The following is a 10,369-nucleotide window of genomic DNA, read 5'->3' on the forward strand; positions in this document are numbered from 1 at the left end:
ATTTTAAACGAGATTAAACCCATACTTACAATATTGTAACGTAAGTTGTTTTTATTATTGCATCGTGACCACCACAATCGGCGTCGTGACGAAACTGGCTGCGAGGAATCAGCGGCTTTGTCCCCCTCGTGCGCTTTGCAAATCTGGCTTCGCGCCAAACTCGCTAATTCGCGTTAATCGACAAAAGTTTAACTTGATACAACTTCACAGTTATACAAAGTTGGCGTTCACTTCCCTCACGTTTGAGGGAAATCCCTCATCGTTGTTGTTATCGACGTCATCGCGGCTCTTATCCGCGTGTTTTTTTTTAGTTTTATTGCTCGTTGGTGGCTTGTGGTTGTTGTATTGGGGTGGGGGGGTGAGAGACTCAATGACATGCCGAGGCTACTCAGGTGCGTGAGTGGCTCTGTGGCTGATTCATAACAGAGAGGGAGTTTGTTGTTGTTGGTTGGGGCAGATCGCGTCAATGTGTAAATGTTGTGTCGTTAAACTCGCCACCACCCGGCACAGCAACTGGTGAGGGGGTTGATAATTGGTTGTTTACCCTTCTATCTGGCAACAAAAGGTGTCAGTTTTGTTGCCAGATAGAAGGGTAAACAACCAATTGTGTATAGTCGTGTACAGTGTATAGTGTAGAGTAGTGTATAGCAGTGTACAGTGTAGTGTAGAGTGTAGTTCATAGTATAGTAGTGTAGAGTAGTTTATAGTGTAGATTAGTGTAGTGTGTAGTGTAGAGTAGTTTATAGTAGTGTATAGTGTAGTGTATAGTAGTGTAGTGTCTAGTAGTATATAGTGTAGTGTATAGTAGTATAGTGTTTAGTAGTGTAGTGCATATTAGTGTAGTGTATATTAGTGTTGATTAGTGTAGTGTGTAGAGTAGTTTATAGTGTATAGTAGTGTGGTGTCTAGTAGTGTATAGTGTAGTGTATAGTAGTGTAGTGTATAGTGTAGTGTATAGTAGTGTAGTGTCTAGTAGTATATAGTGTAGTGTATAGTAGTGTAGTATACAGTGTAGTGTACAGTGTAGTGTATAGTGTAATTGATGACATTGGTACATCGGATCAGTTGGGACAGTGTTGGCGGGCTACATGTCATGGCCGTTAGTTGGTGTCACTTTATGTTCGTTGATTGGCCCGGAGTCATGTTCATCGATGACGACGAGTTTCAATGCAGCGTCAATGTCATTGATTGACAACCGCCTTTGCAGATCGATAGGCACTGCCATGGCACTTGCTTTGCATTGTGTCATTGTAATTCAGTAGCACTGGTGTCCTGGCAGTACAGCAAGTGGGCCCGTGAATCCATGTACGTAATGTGATTTATTCCTGAATTGATCTTTCGTTGTTTTTCTTTTATCCAAATGATTGGTGTTGCAGATTCAAGAAATTTGATTATACTCAGCCTGAGGACTTTGAAGACGACGGTGAGTAGAATGTGAGGTATCTATACATATGATGGTTATGGGCAGACGACGTGGTGGACAGTAGTGATGGTTACGATTGTAATTATGGTCATTGACTCGTTGGCTTATTTAAATGATTACAAGTCATATTTCATTACCAAAGTAAAATCGCATTAGATCCATCCGCAATGGAGCTGCCGTGGTTAGCGCGGTGGGCTTGCAATCCAGAAGCCGCTGGTTCAACTCCATATCCCGACGTGGAAAGTCTCTTAAATCCCCTCCCCACCTCTCTTCCACCCAGCGGTGTCAATGAGTTCACCGCGCTTGGTCGTGTGTGGTCGAGGAGGCGCTTTGCCGCCTCTACCAATGTGTCTGCGCAGCGTGGGAGAGTAGGCAATTTCCTCTTTTCAGCTCCCTCTTGTGGAGGCCCTCTGCACCGGTAGTAAAATCCAACCGTAAACAATTGCCAATTCCCGACTTTCATAACCGCCATTTGATTCCGAAAATGGTTATCGGTTTAACAAACCCAGCGATGTACGCGCGTCAATGTGTGTGCGTGTTGCATCGCCACAGACGGTGACTTCTCATCGGCCTCTCTTCCGCCAAGCAAAATGTCTCAAGCGGTGACCAATTCTGACGATGAAAATGGCGACAAGGCAAAGCCTGCAAAGAAGGCCTTGAGCGGAACCAAGAAGTCCCGTCAAGTCACGGCCTTGAACACAGCAGCAGGAACAGCAAGAGACGGAAGGTAATACTATACACTACACTGTACACTACTATACACTACACTATACACTACTAGACACTACACTGTACACTACTCTACTATACACTACACTATACACTACTCTACTATACACTACACTATACACTACTCTACTATACACTACACTATACACTACTCTACTATACACTACACTACTATACACTACACTGTACACTACTATACACTACACTACTATACACTACACTATACACTACTCTACTATACACTACACTACTATACACTACACTACTATACACTACACTACTATACACTACACTACTATACACTACACTATACACTACACTGTACACTACTATACACTACACTATACACTACACTACTATACACTACACTATACACTACTCTACTATACACTACACTACTATACACTACACTGTACACTACTATACACTACACTACTATACACTACACTATACACTACTCTACTATACACTACACTATACACTACTAGACACTACACTACTATACACTACACTACTATACACTACACTATACACTCCACTGTACACTACTATACACTACACTATACACTACTATACACTACACTGTACACTACTATACACTACACTATACACTACTAGACACTACACTACTATACACTACACTATACACTACACTACTACACTACACTATACTGCTATACACTACACACTACTACATTACTATTATTGTGCCGTTACGTCATGACATGATGTAAATGCATGTCCCTTAGAGACGCTCACCAGATGGAGTGCATCGCCTCGTCATTGTTTTACAAGTCAGCGTTGTTTGTATTGTTTCTATTGCATCTCATGGATTCGCAGTTGCTTCCGACAGCCACTGCAATGGTAACGAAAGAACAGATTCTTGAGCCGAATTGCAATCCTAAATCATGGCAATTCATGAAACCATCAGGAGGGAAATTCCTTCCATGCCTAGTTTGGATTCACTCCTTCCAGCTGCTCCATCATGTTATGTAGCAACCTCTTATTTATAACATTACTAGCGGTAAGTACCCGGCGTTGCCCGGGCGAAAAAGGCAGACACACATGTAGACTTACACACAGACATCGACCTACACACATAGAAACACATCGACTTAGATGCACACACACATATGGTTAAGTGCAGGATGTATCGTTAGCAGGCCAGCCTAAATGTTTGTAGCCGGCGAAGATGTTCTATTAGGGGGGTGCATGTTTTGCAAGCGTAGAGAAGGGAGGGAATTACCGTGGCTGAGAAGACCTGGTGCTTCATGCGGAGCGAGAGACCAGGTAGCTTCCACACAGCGTTACGCAGCCGATGAAAAGATAATGGCGCCCGACTAATTTGGAGTGAGACCTCTGCTGTCAAACCGGAGCCGGTCATGAGCACACTGGCCAGGTATGGGAATCTCTCCAACTCTCCACAACTGCCGCATCACCAATTGTGAGTTGTGGGGCTGGATTGTTCGATGGTATAAAATACCCAGGCAGATGGTTAGTTTTGGTGGGGCTGATGGTGAGGCCCCACCTCTTAGTGACAAGCTCCAGGTTCAGCAGCAGTGAGCAGCAATCACCAGAGCATCGGCATACATAACATGGTTGAGCAATAGGGAGGCATCCCTTGACCGCACCCGGGCGTCGATCAGCCTCTTATTGTATCTGTACCATATGGTAATTCCACCGGTATAGGTCACTGAAGGCTTCACGAACTACGTGGTCAAAAGATATGTAAAATAATGTGGGAGCCAGAGGACATCCCTGTCACACCCCAAGGTGTAGAGGGAATGGCTCTGACTGACGGCCACGTAGTTTGACGTGGGGCCGCTCACCATCATGAAGGTCCTAAGGATCGTGAGCAAAGGGTGAGGGACTCCGAAAGCACGAAGAACAACCCAGAGGCCAGGCCTACTGATGGTATCATAGGCCTTGAGCAGGTCAATAAAGCACATACATTCACTCGCACGCACACATGGACCTACAGACACGCAAAGAAATGGACTTACACTTACTCACATGGAGCAACGCACACAAAGCGACTAACACACACGCACATGGGCTGAGACGCACACATATATCGACTCACACAAACACATCGACTTACACACATATATGGACTCACACACACATAGACATCCACGTGACATACAACGTGGAGTTACACACACATATCGATGTGCACACATACAGGGACTCACACACACATACACACCGACTCACACACAGACATACGTGGACTGACACACACACATTGACGTAAACACACATTTAAAGTTCAAGTTCATTTATTAGGTATAGCCCTGTGAGCCATTCGGCTCTTGAATTGGGTGTACTTACACACACACACATATGGACTAAGACACACACATGGACTGACACACAGATACATATGGACTCACACACGCATAGACATCCACTTTAGATACACCCACATGGAGTTACACACACAATATGGACGTACACACATACAGCAACTCACACACACATGGAATCACACACAGACATACGTGCACTAACACACATTGACATAAACAAAGATCCCCCTTATAGCCTTAACAGACTGTAGGGGCAAGTGGTGTTAGCGAGCACCTAGGAAGGCCGGAACGGTACACGAGGGGGTGGGTGGCCAGCACCACGCCCGACCGCCTTTGTCTCCCCAGTGGCGATGTTTACACACCGCACCAGGTACTCATTTAAGGCTGAGTCGACCTAGAGGATGCCCAGGACCGGTTCAGATAATCGTCACTGGTGTTAGCCGTGAGCGGGAATCGAACCCGGGTCGCCAGGTTCGTAGTGCAGCGTAGCGCTAACCGCTACACTACCGCTCCCCACACACATGTACTTACACGCACATATACTTACACACACATACATACTGACACACATGGATTAACACACACATATCGACTTACACACACACATCGAGTGAGACACACACACATGTATGGACTTACACACACATGTGGACTTACACACACACATATGGACTAACACACATATACATCGACTGACACACATAGACACACGAATGCACATTGACTTACACACTCAGATGGAGCCATGCACACACATGGACTAACACACACACATGAACTAACACACACACATGGAATAACACACACACAGCTACTGATACGCACACAAATGGACTTACACGCACCCTTGGACTGACACACACACACAAACACTTTGACGTACACACACACATCGGGCGTTGTCCGTTCGAAAAAGACAGGCATGGAGTTAAAGACACGCATGGCTCTACACGCACAAACATATGGACTCAAAGACACACACGTGGACTCATACACACACATCGATGGGCACAACAATCCCCGATGATGGCACAGCTATCAGTATCGCAGTACTACGTATGAGTAAATAGCGTGACGTGAGCGATGGAAACAATAGAAATGCATTTAAGAAATAAGTAGAGATAAGTGTAAATGAAAGATAAACAATGAACCAGAGTCGGTATGTGCACACAAAGATATATATAGTAATATCTGGCAACGTATTTGTTTCATAATATTAAGCAATGAAGCATATTTCTTATCAGCACACAAACATTATTATTGTAATGTTTGTCAACTAATGTGTTTAACAATAGTAAACAATGGGCTTGAGTTGTTAGCGTAAGAAGCAAGGAACTCTGTACTTAGCATAGGCGTGTTGAGGCCTTGTGCCATGCTTATCCCCCGTCCTGGCCTACATTGGCGAGGCGGCGGAGTTGGCACGTTGCCAGGCTAGGGGCTGGGCCGCTACCCCCCCCCCCAGCATCCCCCGCCCGTGCAAGAATAATGGTATGTAAGCAGTAAAATATTATTATCTACGGAGTCTGTAGTATAAAGTGGACGCATCGTGTTGGGGGGGGGGCGAAGAGGACATGACACTGTGAAGAAATAACCGCAGAGTTACGTATGTAAGTCTTGCCTGCTGTAAAACGCGTAAAAGGAAATGAGCTCGTGAACGCGCATCACTTGGCAGTGTCTACCCCCCCCCCCCACGCAATTGGCGTCAGTTGGTACGGTCGATGTCGAGCAATAAGTAAGTTATTAATAATAGAAACCGCACAAATGTGTTAATTAAACAACTTTAAACTTTACGGATGGGAAACGGAATAGCCTATTCCCACCGCGGGGCTTAGGGCGTGCCGGCCGGCAATGTTATTTCTACGTGAAGCCCACCGTCCGAGAGCCAAATCCCCCGCAAGCGCGCGGAGACTCTTATATATAAGAAGAAGAAGATTGCACTGCCCACACCAACCTCTGTGCATTGTCGTCGTTTGCAACCGCACTTTGCACCACTCTGCGCAGACCGTCCCTGGACGACGAGCGTCTCTTTGAGAGGGAGCTCAAGGAGGTCCTTGCCCCGGCTGCTGATCAGACGGAAGTCGGGCGTCTTCACGGGAGAGTTCACAGGAAGCCGTGGGCAGTGCCACCGTCAACACGGACGACACACCCGGTATGAGACTCTACAGATTTGTGGCTTTCTGTATGTTTGCACGTGTGTGGACATGTATGATGCTCACTGCCAACACCAGTAAAGATTATATGAACCAGTCCTGGGCCTCTCCGAGGTCGACTCAGCCTCAAATGAGTACTGGTGCAATTCCAGGCGTGGTGCTGGCCATCCACCCCCATGTATGCCGTGCCGACCTTCATACGTGCTCGCTCACGGCAGCTGCCACAACAGCCTCTGAATGGCTGTACGGGGAATCTATGTGTTTGTACGGTGGCTAGAGATGTTTAACTTCCTCGTCTGGTGTACAGAAGGTCGTGCGTTCGATCCCGACCCTGACGCCTGCTGCTGTATATTTGGAGTTTGCGTGTCTCTCCCCGTGGTCACGTGGATTTTTCTCGGGTCCTCCAGTTTTCCCTCACATTTAGAATATTTCGCCGCGATACATCTCCACGTGATAATTGCCCACTTTCTTGAGCTACCATTTGTGATAGCCAAGTCGCTTCTGAAGAAGAGACATTTGGCTCAGTGGGCCTTACCTGATGACACAAAGTTGTTTAGTTTTGCATGGCAGTGCCAGGCCACTGAGGATGCTCATGTGTTGCCCTCTGTTCAAACCACACAGCAGTCTCCTGCTGGGTTTTTCCTAAATCGTATCGTATTCTTTATTGATTTTTCAAAGTCGAGATAAAATCTTGATTTGAAGCTTCAGTTGACTCTGTAGCACTATCACTACGACTGTATTGTTCCCAAAAAAAATTTTCAATAGTAATATTTGGCAAACATTCAATACGTGCCATGACCACATTGGAATACTTGCTTTTATTTGGTAAAGTAATTCTGACCGATCAGAAATATGAAACAACAGTGTCCACAATGCAGCGACCACGACGACGACGGGTAATCACATGTTGTCTAAAACACGACAGACAACGAGACGGGCGAGTCCTCGGAGTCCGCTGGGAAGTCCGACAGCGATGACAGCGACCACAAGAAGCCCTTCTGGAAGTTCAAGGTGCCTAGGGTCACCGCCGCCACCGCCAACAGGAGAGGGAGCAAAGCCGCCGTGGCCAGGGGCAGCAGAACAACGGGCGCGGCGCGTGGAGCCGGGGCGGATGTCGGGCCAGATCCTGCCCCTCGGCAATCAGCGAAGCGCCTCCCCCCGCCCGCGTTCAACGAAGCCGGCGTCGCGGATCGTGCCACCGCATCGCCTCTACCCAAGTGGGTTCCTCCAGGTAAGGACAAAGCATCGAAACCACGGCCGGCACAAGCGCACGTGTTTCTAACTCGCACGCCTTTCACGTTTTCCCACGATGAAACCATCCATGGATGTGCCTCACCTCCACTGGGTCTGTCTAGGAAGCTAAGCAGGGATTTGAGCCTGCTAAGTACAATCTTAATTTGGAGCTTTCGTGACTGCAGGAATGACTCTTTGGTTCTTTCGGTAAAGTCACGTATAAAGAGAAAGTAATAAATTAAATACTAGCATACGACGTTTCGATTGCAACACAAGCAATCATCATCAGGAATAAATGAAATAGAAACACAAATCTAGTATACTTAGAAATGGAATGTAATACAACAGAGAGTCGGATAACATAACAGTCTACACCCTACCTGGTTGATTATGTTCTTCCTGAGAATACTACATTTGAGAGAGAGAGATAAAACACAGAACCAGAAACATATAGACAGACATATAAGCAGACAGATATCACAGAGATACATAGAGAGAGGGAACAAACATAGGCACACAGAGAAAGCAACGTCTCTGTATCGAGGCCTTGATGAGTGATGACCACCGTAGCTCTCCGGGTGATGTAGGTGTGAGAGCGCGAGATGGTCTGCACCTGGCAGTGCCGAGTGTTGCTACCTCGCCGTGAGCGACACTCACGGCGGAGTGGGAACACGTCCACTTGCGGGGTCGACGGAGCGAGGATATCCGAGTGTGTGTGCTAGATTCATTGTTGTGCGAGCGTGAGGGATGGCGGCAGCTTGGAGAGGCCTTCATCTCGCAGTGGATAGAGCATGTCTGAGTGTGTGTATGCGGAATGCTAATGGAGCAGACAAAACTCTTCAAAGGAAGCAGAAAAAACTAAAAAAGTTTCAAAAAGAGAATGTTTTTTTCATCGAATTGTGACTCCAAATGACGACGTTCTTCTACTTACTTTGGAGGAGTCAATGGTCACGTGGCAACTAAGTGTGTGTAATCCTCAGAGTAACTTTACAATAATGATGAAAAATCCCACGATGGTTTGCAGTCCTTTGTTTATCCACCTATGAACGAAGGCCCCTCCATGTCACCAGAAATAATGACGACTTAGAAAATCGTTGAGAATGTGAGTTAACGTGTGTTACTGTCGTAGCCTAACCCCCCCCCCCCTTTAACCACATCAGGTCCGGCCTTGCATCTTGGCCTCTCGAAACGAGCCAAGCTGACGCCTCTCCACCCTGACTCAACATGAAATCACCACGGATCACCACAGATCACCACGGACCACCACAGCCCGCCACAGATCACCACAGATCACCATGGACCACCACAGCCCGCCACAGCCACCAGCCACTGACTCTTTCAACATGCCATGACATGTCCCAGTCAGCCACTAAGCCATTCCACTTGCCACGGTCTGCGAGTGATACATTCCAAACTCTGAGCACTACCACGGTTTGCCACTGAACCATGGCCTTGTCTGGGACAAGCACTTACCCATTCAACCGCCAAGGGCTACTACCACTGACAGCCCAAGTGCAACTCAACTTGCCATTACTCAACGTATACAAGACCCGCCATGCCTCAATAGGTGCGGTCTGCTGTAAGCCGACCTGACTTGCCACCGTAGAGATTGCCGCAGCCCGCTGTGAGGTGACTGCTCGCTGCCTGCAGCCACGGCCTAAAGCACGGCTGCTAGACTGACTTGAACCACCGCCGAAGACAACCTCAGCTGCCGTGGCTGAAATCTGAGGCACAGTTTAACAGTGAAAGCCCTTTATTCCAATTCAATAGCACGTTTTTTGTTAGCACATGGATGAAAATCATCTGAATAACTTAGTTTTAATGCTTTTCGTTAGAGTCTGTAGAGCAGTTTCGTTCTGCATTTAGTTTATTGTTATATAGCACGAGTGTTTGGTGTAAACTTTAACGCAAGACTGGTTATAATTCTGTATGACTTCACGAGATATTGGCCGGACTAGAAATGTTTTCATCCTGGCCTCACTGCACAACTCTCAACCCATTGTCCTGAAATTTAAAGACGTGGCCCAAAATTCAAACGGCTGTTATCTTTCGATTAAAAGCTTTCGTGACTGCAGGGATTCATCTTCTTGGTTCTTTCGGTAAAGTCACGTAGAATGGAAATAATAAAATAATAAAAATTAAACAATACAATTCTCACGACGTTTGGCCACAACGCAAGCAGAAGAACAGGTGAAGAACAGGTCTGTCGGAAAGACAGACGCTGTCTTTCCGACAGACCTGTTCTTCTGCTTGCGTTGTGGCCGAAACGTCGTGAGAATTGTATTTTATTATGTTTTATTTTTATTATTTTATGATTTCCCTTCTACGTGACTTTACCGAAAGAACCAAGAAGCTATTAACTTGCGGCTACACACCGATATTGTGTTCCCAGGACGCGCAGCCCAAGTTTGCGTCTGCGAGAGAAGAGCTACAGATTCTCCTCGCATTATACGGCTTCCTGTTTGTGCGATTTTGCGCTGTTTATGGGGCAAGCCGGTTCATACCCAAAATTCGCGAGATGC

At 46.6% G+C, this 10,369-nt stretch overlaps 1 pseudogene; it reads left to right on the plus strand.

The window, feature by feature from the left end:
• The first annotated feature begins 375 nt into the window (after positions 1-375).
• LOC133339789 (uncharacterized) lies at positions 376-9,985 on the plus strand (annotated as a pseudogene).
• The last annotated feature ends 384 nt before the right edge of the window (positions 9,986-10,369 follow it).

This window comes from Lethenteron reissneri, unplaced genomic scaffold (genome assembly GCF_015708825.2).
Source record: "Lethenteron reissneri isolate LAM-NWPU_2019-01 unplaced genomic scaffold, ASM1570882v1 scaffold_283, whole genome shotgun sequence".
NCBI classification, from domain to species: Eukaryota; Metazoa; Chordata; class Hyperoartia; order Petromyzontiformes; family Petromyzontidae; genus Lethenteron; species Lethenteron reissneri.